At 37.4% G+C, this 13,319-nt stretch overlaps 1 long non-coding RNA gene across 2 annotated transcripts in view; it reads left to right on the plus strand.

Moving 5' to 3' along the window:
* LOC128778262 (uncharacterized) overlaps positions 1 to 13,319 on the plus strand; it is a 636,253-nt gene that overhangs the window by 230,676 nt on the left and 392,258 nt on the right. The gene's annotated exons all lie outside the window — the stretch shown is intronic.

The raw sequence follows: 13,319 nt of genomic DNA on the forward strand, positions 1-13,319 counted from the left end.
AATATACTAACTAGATCTCAGCTTATGCCAGACAATATTTTAAGCATTTTAAAATCTATTATCTCATGTATCCTTCATAACTAACAATTAAATCCTAATATTATCTTCATGTTAATGCAAGGATACTGAGCTTCTGGAAGTTTGAGTGAATAACCCAATGTATAAAGAACTCAAATGATTCAATGAGATAAGGCAAGCAATGAAATAGAAAAAATGGGGAAAAGAAATGAGTAGCAATACACACACAAAAAAGGAAAGGCAGATAGCTCATAAACATATGAAAAGGTGTTCAACCATATTAACCATATTATATTATAATCATAATTTCTTCCAGATAAGTGTTAACTCAGGTAACATCAAGGGTTGTCAAAGATATGGGACAGTGGGTACTCTCATCCAATAGTGATGTGCATATCTACTGATACGACCACTTTGGAAGTTGGTACAATAGCATCAATTAGGCAAGTTGAACATTTGCATGTCCTCAGCCAAGAAATGCTACACTACCACTTGGTGTATACTTTTGCGAAACTCTTGCACAAAGACAACAGAGTCTTGCACGTGAAGATTTTTTTCAAAATGAGGATTCAGATCTAGATACTCTTGAATTCCTGCTCACAACTACTACCCTATTCCCAAAGTAACCAGAAGTTCAGTTGTACTCCCCCTACGAAACATAGAGCTCTGATTAAGTTCCTGAGAGACCTTACAGGGAACAGAAATGTAGGAGCAGATGATATGTTCAGAGACAATAAAGCATCCAATTAGACGCCAGTCACCAGTCATGAGTCATTCTCTAATGGGTGAAGATGTATGGATTCCTATAGCAGCAGCACACTCCTATTAAGAAATAAAAACCTGTAATGAGCTTTAATGGATCTGTATATGGTTCTGTTTACAGCAAAGTAACCCCATCTTTTGTGGTGAGTGTTACTTTGGGATACTACAAAATCCTTCTTCCTTAGAGATAGATGCTGCAACTGGGAATTAGGGAAAGTTTTTTTTTTTTTTTTCCAGTTTTTACCCAGCTGAAATATACAACCAATATAATTCAAATTATATAAACATAGAAATCATTCCTTTTTGTATTTCCAAATAGCAGTCTCAACACCTGTGTTAATAGATCATCCAGTAATAAACATTCTTGTAACTAAACTCACTAATTTGAATATTCAAACTATTCCAGCCAATGCTACCATTCAGAATATTACTTTAAAACAATTTGTTTACAACTAATAAACCTATTAATGGGTTCCAGAATTCATGTCTTGGGAGAATATTGGTAAATTTGCTGTCAGAGGAAAGCCTAACAAAGTATTTTTTAATAATGTCACAGGACAATAGAGGTTTTTTTTTTTTTTTGAAGTATTGTGTTTAATTGTAGGATTATATACCCTACAGTCACAACAATACTATTTTCTTTTTCCTAAAATTTCTTTGAACTACACCTAAAATAAGTGACAACAAATTGAATTTTGTAGCACCAGATAAAACATTATGAACTTAATATTGAATAAGTGATTTGTTTTTAATGGACTATATCCAGCCATAGCCCTATATCACGGTACAAGATTTTGTAGGTGAAGTTCAATGTTGTTAATCAAGATCAACTCTAACATGATGCTTATTGGTGTTACATGTAAGTGGATGAGAAAATGTACTGACAGTGCCATGTCAGAGCCACTATATTCAATGTTACTACTAACCATCTAACATTTTTCATTAGACACCAACTCCAGTATAGGTCGGGGTGGGGGAGGAATTATAGTTAGTTGGGTTCTGCTTCACTGGACCCATTGAAAATGGCTTTTCTCTCTCCATTGGTTTCTCGAGGGTGGGGATTGATCTGTGAATCTCTTGCATGATATGTCTGAAGTTTTATATGAGTGCACAGTGTCAGGTGGTGTCAGATTCTCTCATTACCAGGCAGTAAAGGGAGGCTAGATTGATCAGGACTTATCATTTTCATAAGGTATGACTCTCTTTTGATTTTTATGGACAGCAGGCTTTGTGCTTTGTTGCATGATACAGTCAAAGAAACCAGTGTTGAGGACTAGTTGCTGACTTCAGTATTGTGAATGGTAAATAAAAGCTAATTCTATAGCATGTTGATTCCCTTAAAAGCTCTCAATTCATTGGACTTTCCATAATTTCTTTCCTTTCCCATGTGTTTCACTCTACCTTACAGATTGCACTTCCCTTAAGAAAACCAAAGGGAATGTCTACCCCTTGTCTTTTCAATGACTACATCCTCTCCACACCAGTAGCAAGGGCAGTCTGTTGTCCCTGCAGCACTCAAGTACACATTTCAAACAGTGTTGGTCCATAGCCAATAGTAGAAGAAATGCCTTATGGGACCACCATATTTGGACGTTCATTTCAAAGTCCCTCTTCTCTTAAACTCAGTAATTCCACAAATTACTTAGCATGAAATGAAGCATGAAGTGAAATGAGAAACGTTGATTTCCTAGAAGTTGTTATTTACCATTCCTATTGTCATAGTTCATGTGGTGAAAGCCTACATAAACACTGCTAAGCCCATGGATTTCTGTATTTTGTTACATTAGAACTTGACAGAGACATATTTACATTATAAAATATACTCCCCCTTGTGCTTCTTAAATGATCCCATTGCCTGAAACTCACATCTTGTAGCTGTGGGAATAAGAATGTTATCTTTAGGTCAAATTACTGTGTGGTGAAGCACAGATCAATTTTCAGTTTAATGCAAATTCTGTTTTGGGGTTCTGTATAAAATATCCATTGCCTTTGAAGTGATTATTTACATTTTATTAAAGAAATGGTGATTGTGATTTATGAGATGCTATTAAGTTGAAACAGCTTTATTAAAAGCATCTCCACTTGTATGATGATATACCAAGATCAGAGTTCCAATTATGGGACTTGAGAGAGGTAACATCACATATGCTTTTCATAGTGCACATACTTTCTTTTGTGCAACATTTTTTTGAAAGTTTTGTCTTTAATTTTCCTGATACCATAAAATAACCAACCATGGCATTATGAACACATTAATTCTTAATTGTCAAAATTTGATAAATCAGACAGAAAAGACAAGTACAATATGATCTCACTATAAGTATAATTTGGAGGAAAAAAAAACCTCATAAATACAGACACTAGATTGGCGGTTGCAAGAGGCAGGGAATGGGGTGGAAGGAAAGGGTGAAGGGAATCAAAAGGTACAAACTTCTAGTTACAAAATAAGCAAGTCATGAGGATGTTCTGTAAAGCATTACAACTATAGTTAATAATACTGTATTGCTTATTTGAAAGGTGCTAAGAGAGGAGATGTTAAAAGTTCTTATCACAAGAAAAAAGAAATTGTATAGCTATGTATGGTAACAGATGTTAACTAGATATATTTCAGTGATCATTTTGCAATATATGCAAGCATACACAAATAATTATGTTGTACACCTGAAATTAATATAACGTTATATGTCAATTATGCCTCAATAAAAAAAAAGCGAAGGAAAAAAAATTTGTTTCAGTAATTTCCAATTAATTCTTGGCCCCATTATGATACTGGAACTCATCTTCTGAGGATGGGCATGTGAAAGGTTAGAAGGTCTCTTTCCTCTAATTCATGAATTTAATTTGTCCAATTAATCAAACAATAGGTGGCATCTGTTCCTTCCTTGACCTTGAAGTTCATTTGCCGTTATTATTCCATAAGAGACTTTGCCACCTTTTTCAAAGTTACTTTATATAAAATTACACAGGTCATAATTAAAAATCTAGAAAAAAAAAAAATCTGATCCAGAGATCCTAAATCTGTTGAATAAGTTTTCTATCCAGGGTGGCATGAAAGCATTTTGTCATTGGGAAAGCCATCTCACATTTTATTGTCTCTCTTTGTTTTACTGCAAAGGTTGATTTTTTTTTTTCTGAGAAAAAAATAGAGGCCTTATGTGTGTGTTTTTCTAAAACATAAGCACTTTCCCCTCAGTTTTGCTATTTATTAAATTATGAATATACTGCTAAACAGCATTTTAACATTACAGCCCAAACCCATTCAGTTAAATGTCCACAAAACCAGAGTAAACAAAAATTGAGAAGATTTGAAGACTATTTGTTTTTACATAGTGATCTTTTTCTTCAGTGTTGGTATGAATTAAAAGTATAAACCAGAAGCAAGAAAATGCTTGAAGTATTTATGGAAATATTTGTTTTTAAGCTCCTTATAGCACTTCAGGATCACCTACTTAATGCACAAATAATTGATGTGCTAATTACAAATCTTTTTTGTCTGGCGTATTTCCTCCTTTCGCAACTCTTAAAGCCTCATTAGTGAAGTTCTTCTATGGGTTTTGATGTTATCACAGCTTTAGAACACGTAAACCAAATGTCATGTGTCTTTTTCAAAAGAAACACAGCATGCTTCATAGTGAACTGGACTCCTTCTGATTTTCTATGGTTTCTGTGATGGAATTTTTATTTATGTCAAGACCAAGGTCAAGAACAAATGATTTTGCTGCATAATCACACTTGTGTGCAAAGAAAAGTTTACCAGTCTATTTATGTTTTGATCTATGCTGCAAAAAGGGAACTTAAAAGTATAGAATTGTGACATTTTAGAATTGCAAAGGTCCTCAGAGATAATCAATCCCATTCCATGTGTTTTAGAATAGATTTGATCTAGAGGAAATTGAACCCTAGAGAGAAATTAAGTGACCTAACCACATTAATGGCAGGCTTTAGAATAACCAGTGAATCTTCTACTGCAACGTCTAGTCCAGGGTTCTGGCTACTATGATTTAAATATTTTCCCTTGTCCACTTAAAAAAAAAAATTAAGTTTATTTATTTTTGAGAAAGAGCGCAAGCAGGGAAGGGGCAGAAAGAGAGGGAGACACAGAATCTGAAGCAGGCTCCAGGCTCTGAACTGTCAGCACAGAGCCAGATATAGAGCTTGAACTCACAGACAGACCATGAGATCATGACCTGAGCTGAAGTCGGCCATTTAACCAACCAACTGAGCTACGCAGGTGCCCTTTCCCTTGTCCACTTTTAAGTTTGCTTATATTTTATTTCTATTACCGAAATTTTATAATTTGGATATATATGTTGTTTAATAGGAGATTATATTGGATATATATCTCTCTGTAAAACATTTTAAAACTAGTTCTTAGATTGTGTATATGCAGTGCAGAGGGAAGGGAAATGCTGTAACATTTTCAGGGCATCTGGGATAAGACATATATTTTAGTAATATAATGCTTATATTAGGTCAGTTAAAAGAATTTCAATTATTTGGAACACCTAAATTCACTTTACTTAAATATCACCCTTCTAAAGTCATAGCATTTCAGTTGCATAGTAAAACTGTCTGGCACCTTTTATGTAATTTTTCATTTATTTTCCCATTTTGCAGAAGTGCAATTTATTATTATAAATTTAGATAATAAAATTATTCCTTGTCTTCAAATACCTCACTTGTATTTAGTGTCTACTACGGATCAGGCACAGTTCAAGTGTTTTCCACAAATATTTTTATTTAGAACACTCTAGAACCCTACAAATTAAGTTTTCCAGTAACAGTTTGTCAAAAGAGAAACCTGAGGTTTAGAAAAGTTAAGTATCATATCCAAGGTCACAAAGCTAGTAAGAGTTAAAGCAGAAATTCAGACCTGGGCAGTCTAACAATGGAACCCTTGGTATCATGTTTAAAATATGATCTTGTATAAGATCCCCAAAGTCAATTTCTTTCTCAAGGGTGGTTATATCAGTAAATGACACTCTTTTATTCATGTCTCCATATTTTCACCTTGTAGAACCCACCAATAATCAGCAGGTCACTAGAAGTGTTCAAACAGAGATGAGAGTCATCTTTCAAAGAAATATGCAAGTGCTGAAGAGTATGGATATGACTTCTAAGATTCTATGAATTTTAGGTTTCTTGTAAAATGAATTTCACTAGGATACAGTGCTGAGAATAATTCGTATAGTTTTTTAAATTAGCATGATATCTTCATTGCCACTAAAATTTTTAAATTGAAGTGTTTGTTGTTGTTCAAATAGTGTTTCAAAGGCGTATATTTCTCTCCCAATTTCTCCCCTTTGTTTAGCTTTTATTGATTGCAGCATGGCAGAGTTGTTGTAAGAATGCTGCCATTTGAAAATCAGAATCCTGGTGTCTTTAGGTGCCTTCTAAGGAAAAAAAAATATATATATATGTATACATTGTTAGTACTGTTTAGTCTGAGTTTTCCCCATCTCCCAAAGCAGAAAATGAGGCAAAGGTTTATTCATGGGTAGTTTAGTTTATTTGGAAAGAACAGATTTGTGAAGGATGGAGTGGTGGAACAGAGAGAGAAGGAAAAAAAAAAAAAAAAAAAAAAAACACCAGGATGCCTGTCAAGTTGGCCACAGAGCTCAATGGCTATAGAGACTGAATTTAATCTCCCCTCTGACCTTCTGAATAGCCAAATGAAATGCTTCTCAGAACTATTCACCTGGGGCAAGACGGGAGAAGTATTTGTTCCCCTGCATTTGTCTCCTATTGTCAAGTTTCCTGCACTTTCTGTCTGCACAACCATCACCCCTGAGATAATTCCCACAGGCTCTAAACTTTGCATTCAGAGAAGCCCCAGGACAAGAAGCATGAGGAATACCCATGTGAGCTCAGAGCAAAGCCCCCTGTGGTTGTATCTGCCCACAGCTGGCCAAAACCTGCTCAACTGGTCACTGTGCAGCATGAGTGAGGATTTGTGGTAGAATGTAAGAGGTTCATTTCCAAGGCTTATTATGCCTTCCAATTTTACTCTTTATTCTGTGTTTCTGACAGGTAGAGAAGCATGTGCAGCACAGCGGGAAAAAAATCTCTAGGTGTAGAATAGTAGGCACTTTCAAGTTTGGAGCATGGCTTCCTTCCCTCAACTCAGACCTAGCTGGTCCTGTGGTAAAATTAGTTAGAAATGTCCTGGGGAAAGGAACACAGCTTGATAGACTCATGGAATTGTAGAGATGGAGGGATCATGAAATGTCACTTAGTCCATCTGCTGCCCTGAAGCATTAATTCGCAACATATTTTATTGTCTTGACATTTGAATATAGTCAATTGATACAAATACTTGTTGAAAGAAAGGTTTACATACTTTCTTGGAGAGGGTATCAGTCCTGACTGCTGGAGCCACAGGATGAATTCAGAAACTTAGTTCTTGTATCTACTAAGGGTAATCTAGTAGCTCTGGGCTCATCAAATTCTTATTTATGGATAAGATTGTCCTATGGCCAAGAACTCAATAAATAGGAAGCAGGCATAAATAAACAGGAATGTTGCATACACATTTTCTAACAGAAGTGTCTGTTATCTTTAGTTTAAATACATGCTCATGGTAAGTAACCTGGTTCTTCAATTTTTTGTTTGTTGGTTTTGTTTTGTTTTATTTTCATCAGTAGATTTTAATGAAATCAACATCTCACTTTTGCTTTTGGTAGGTTATAAACATTTTATATGAAATCACTTCTGGAAATCTTTTAATGCCTCCTCTTTGGGCTCATGTTCTTAGAATTTTTTGTTTGCAGTATAGGGGTACCAGTCCAAACTACCACAAACAAAATACATGCATACATACAGGCAGATAATCAAGCTTTTACTGCCCTAATAAAAAGTTCGTGGAATTTCTGGATTTCTTAATGACTGGATTCAAATGTTCAAGTGATATCATTAGTATTCTCTCCAACTCTTAACTCTGCTTTTGCCATAGTGGTTTAATTTCCAAATGTGGACACCAAGAAATTTAGATTTATGGTCTGTAAGCCTAGTAAACTCAGGGGAAAGGGAATGCTCTTTCCCACTAGCTCTAGAAAAATTTCCAGGAAACACTCTGATAAGTGGTTGTGATCCTTATCCATTGTTGTGGATAGAAGGATGGACTGAGCGTCATTTCGGACTGGGTCACATGCTGACTCTTGAAAGACGTGGGTAGAAACAATTCCTCCCTATATGGATTGACATCAGAGGAGCCAGTAAATCTTTAGGAGTCAATCTGTATGTTGTTACCAAAAGAAGGGATGTTGAGACTGCAAAAATATTAGGTGTATCTTTCATGTTTCTCTAATGACATTTAAGAGTTTAGAAAGTCTGCCTCCCCACTGGTCCAGAAACTTCTAGAGGCCAAAGGCTGTTTCTTGTAAATTTTATTGAAACTATCATCTATCAGAGTGCCTGGCACTTACTACCGATTAAAAATTGAATTGGTCACAGTTTCTCTGATTAAAGATATCCCATGTCATTTGGGTCAGTTTATTTATAAAGTAAATCAAACACTTTAAAACTATATATGACAAAGAGCAACTATCACCTAATTCAGAGTACATCATGCAAAATAGATCAATAATTAACATTCTACCCGATAGGATCAAATGCTTAAGAAAAACAGTGTGGGTAGTGCTGTTGAAATCTACTTCAATTCTGTCCTCAAAACATTTCGTGATCAGTAGTAGTTCTGTAGATTTTTATGCATGTAAATAAAGTAAACGTGCAAATTAATAAAATTGTATCATGTTTCATCATGAATAATGAATAGCTGTGGAGTCTTCAATGAAAAAACTAGATTTGCTGCATTTTAAGCATTTCAACAAAAACAAAAGGGGGAATTCATTAATATGTAGTCTAGGTGTTTTTCTTTGTGTTTAATCTGTCACAGAAAACAAACTGTGATATTGTTAAATAAAATGAAGGCAATTGAATATCTATCCAGGTTTGGACATTCTCTTACCATCACATCTTATCTGTCATTCACGTGGGGATAAAATAATATCTCCTGCTTTAAAAGAAAAATTTCCAAAGTGCTGAAATAATTTTACACAATTCATGGTGAATGTAAAAATAACCTACAATAGGGTCTTATGCCAAATTAGGCAGCACTTTAGAGAAGCAGGGAATAAAGGCTCAAAGTGAGAGGGAGCTAGGAAGAGAGCATTCTCCTCCTTGTCAGAATAATTGGTTCATTAAATGGAAGGAGAGAAGGGGAAGAGATAAAATGGGAGGAGAGTTCCCACTATTAAATATGTATTGCACAAGGTCTCTCTCAACTTGCTTTGCAGCATCACGGCTGATATACACAGACCCTAATAAGCAGCAAAGTGAATAGGGAGCTGGAGTCCCAATTGTTCAATCTGTTTTTTTTCCCCCAGTGATAAAGAGAAGGGTGCACCGGTTCCCCTAATCCCAGGGATCAGACCCTGAAGCTAAGCAAAAGGAAGAAAGGGCTGATTAAAGCCACAGCAGTCAAGACCTTTGTGCAGTTGTGATATGTGGGTGTATATAGACACATGCCTGTATAAAGAGCACACATGTGGTCAGTGGAGTGCTGTGAGTGAGCCTCTAGGATGAATAGTGCCATTATAAACATAAGTCATTATTAGTAGCCAGCATAAATAGGTTGGCCTGTCATGGGGTTAAGATCTGTGATCCACTGGGACTTGCCACTCTTCAGAGCAAGGGGATGCTGCTGTTAACAGAAAAATCTGTCTTGAGAACATATCCAAGAGCCTATGGAAAAGTGGTTGCTCGTAGATGTGGTCTTTAATTAAAGTGGTTGTTGTAGAGAGAAGGTCATCAATCGGAGGTGACCCTTGGATCGAGTTTTGATCTCCAACTCACTGTTCAGTTTTATTCAAGGGACAAAGAGTCAGGAGGGAACCAGAGGGAATAATATCAAGGCAGGAGACACATTTACTTGTGATGTGTAAAACCATAAAAGGTTCAAAGTTTGGGTTTGGTTCAAATAAAATCCCAAGAGTTCAGATGGTTTTCTAAACCCTCTGAACCTCATCAATGCAGAGAACCGGCTGAAAGAAATCTTGCAAGAGCAAAATGGTTCTCAAAACGTTTGGCCACTTGACTAAAAATTCTGGCCAGAAAAATACCATCAGCAACTTAGGGAAGTCTAGGCAAATGACATGGAAAAGTGTCCTTTAAATGTCCTGCAAGGCAGCTTTCCCTGGTTTTAGCTACTGTTTGTTTGCCCAAAGACAGTGAGATTATGAATGGAGGCACGAATGGTGTCCATAAAATTTAAAAGAAATCTCATCAAGAAACAAAAAACTAGAAGGCCTTACAGAGTCACAGGTTATTGAGATTAGAAAACAAACTGTAGAGCCATGGAATGCTCAAGATTTGGGACAGCAGCATTGTCTTCCAAAGCAAAGTCTGTCTTCCATGTTTCCTGACTTTTCTACTCCTAGAATAGAAGCTGAGGAAGAACAATTCTGGAAAAATCAGTCCATGAGGAAAGAGAGAATCTAAATTTTCATAACTGCCTAGCCCATTTTTATGCCTTCACCTTGATTGCCATCACCTCTCCTGCGAAGAATTAGGACTGACCATGGGCAAATCTTAACAGAATTTCTTCTCTTAGCATCCTCTCTTTACCATCCATAATACGACACACTTCTAGATTCTTTGTAAGTTCTTTCTCTACTGTGACTACCCAGGATTTCTCAACCATGGATTTCTCTCACCTTCTGTATCCTGGCCTTTTCTTCTTATTTAGTCATAAGTATCCTCCTAGCATTGTAGTTGGAAAGAACAGGGCAAAACAATTTATAGTCAGATATGTGTGTGAGAGAATAGCTTTATGTGTTTTCTCTGCTGAGGTAAATTCCCTTTCATGAGAATAATTTTCTAATAAAAATAATATCCAGTGGTGAGGGGGAATCCTTAGAAGAGGGAATCCTTAACATCCTTCATTTATACAGCTGTAGTGGATAATGTTGTCCTATGTGGATCCTTTCACCCTCCCCCCAACTTCTGGGATTATGTACCTGCTGAGAGATCACAGGTACATCTCTCACTGGCAAATGCCCTTGACCTCAGACTGGCTTCACCCAAGAATATGCTCTCACTCTTCCAGGGACAGCTGTGACCAAAGATGGGCAGATACAGGAATGGAGAGTCTTTCACCCCTTCCCCCATAATAAACCCTAATTTGAAACAACCCTGAAGAACCAGCCTAGCTCCAGATCACCCCCTTGTTTTTAGGATCACCTACAGCTTTGGTCACAGTCACTTATCATTCATCTCCTACTGCCTCATCCTGCCTTCCTCACGTGCTTACAGTTGTGTCTCCTGAGATCACTCTCTAATAACCCTTGTGCGAATAACTCTCTGTTTCCAGAAATACTCAATGCAAAACAGTATTTCTCCTTACATTCTCAAGTAGGCCAGTCAGCTTCTCATAAATACTACTGTTTAGTAGAATCCTGCTGCAGATAGCAGAGTGGCTTACATCTTGCATTAGGAAAAGAAGGATGTTGTAGGGGGAGCTGAAGGGGAGACTGTGTGAGGAAGAGTGAATGGAGGTCAGTGGGGGCCCTGGCAATTATGGGTGCATAATAATGGGTCTTAGCATACTACAGGAGAACCTTCGCCTCTGTCAGACAAGCTATCATTCCATTTTCACCTCCAACCTGCAAATTTCAACACTGATCCTTACTTTTTATATCTGCCCTCCATGTTGCAGGTACAAAAACATTTCAGAACAAATGTGATCTGATCATTTTCCTATAAATAGAGATCTTAATTATCACATTTATCCATTTTATTTCTTTTGAAAGGTTTTTAGAGGTTGTATATCAATGACATCCCTTCCGAAGGATTTGCATTTGAAAGGCTGTTGTTCAAATTTAATTCACATTTGACACAATGTTTTCTCTTGCAGAACATTATGGAGTATCTGAAAATCAGCTTTCAGCAGGGTCTATTCTACATCCCTCTGATCATTTCCCTTTTTATTATGGGTATATTCTGAGTGAATTTCATGTGTGTTGTGGAAATGAAGAAAAAATCAGAAAGTGTTCATAGACTTTATTCAGTCCCATTTTGATTTTTAACCTGCACTTCCTGTATTGTCTTCCCCATGGGAAGGGCTGCCAACAGGAGCCTGCAGGACAGTGTCTCTGGGCTTCCTGGGATTTCTGGGGGCCAACACAAGCATTAACCGGAAGGGAGCTCAGTGCCTTGTTGATGGAGAGTCACAATTAATTTCTTCCTCTGATTCTTTGCTCTTCTCCTGTGAGAGCAAGTCTGTATGAAATCACTCCACGTGCCCCGGTGGTTTGTTTTGCACATCAAGCTCCAGCAGTTCTCAGTCAAAACGAAGGTTACCTCCCACAAACCCAAGCTAGAGTGAGGGCTCTCTTTAAGGGCAGCAGGATGTGCAGCTTCCCTCCTGGCTAATCCCATTATCTCAGGAAAAAAAAATAATAATGTTGGGTATTGATAGAAGAGGTCCCCTTCCTGGCAGAGCTGTCCAGAGAGGGGATTAGAGGCAGCAGGCATTAGCAGCTATTTGTTTTGTATGTTGTTCTCATGTTAGGAAATCTTGTCCCTGCGGTGAGAACCCCTCCCCCAAAGAAGATACACACCAAAATCAGATGCAAATGCAGGATACAGAGTAAACTGCAGAATGGTATGCTGTCTTCATATCATTGCTCATTTTACAGGTTTTGTCAGTTGCTGAAAAACGGTGGAGGATAATTGGCCTGAGATGTAAAGCCACACTCGGCTGTTCCAAGGAACAAAGAAAGACAGCTTTAGCCCACAAGGCCATATTTTGTGAAACACACTCTTCCTTTTTAGTAATGAGCAGATACACAGTGCTCCTTCTCAGCTCTGAAAAATCTGTAGCTTTCCCCCTGCAATGTTGTACAAGGCATTTAAACTGGTGCCATTTGTAATGCCGTGGTCGGTCTCATTGAACCGAGAGCCTACACTTGTTATCTTAAGGAAAGGCGAATGACTGCAACACTCTGGCGCGGCTGTGTGAGAGCCGCAATATCCTTCCAGCATATTTGACCTTATGACGATAGCATCAGAAACAGTGATAGCAAATAATCAGGACCCCAAAGCTGCCCGTCCTGGCCACTATCGTGATCTTCTAGATGTATTCCATGTTTCCTGTTTAGAAGTGGGCAAATATTTGTCAAGAAATATAAATATGAAAATCTGACTGGGGAATTCAGGTCACACGGAAAAGACACAAGTAGCCCATAACCCCCAGGGGAGTCATAAATATGTTGTCATAAAGAAAATGCATTCCCCATCCAAACTCGGTCATCCTCCTCCACTGTTGGCACTGTGACATTGCCAAAGGTGACCGTGATGACACCTCTACTTTTTGTTCTTACTTTCTTCTTTGAATTCTGTCACCATCCTGACTTCTCTTCTTCAAAGTCCCTCCCCTACCTCATGTCATTTTCACTGGACTTTACTTGCTTTGCTTTAATCCACTGTGGACACAACTGAGTGATCTTAAAAGCCAAGTTGATTATGTCACCTCCTTAACA

The sequence above is a fragment of the Panthera pardus genome, unplaced genomic scaffold (assembly GCF_024362965.1).
Source record: "Panthera pardus isolate Hobbes unplaced genomic scaffold, ASM2436296v1 HiC_scaffold_2, whole genome shotgun sequence".
In the NCBI taxonomy this organism is placed as follows: domain Eukaryota; kingdom Metazoa; phylum Chordata; class Mammalia; order Carnivora; family Felidae; genus Panthera; species Panthera pardus.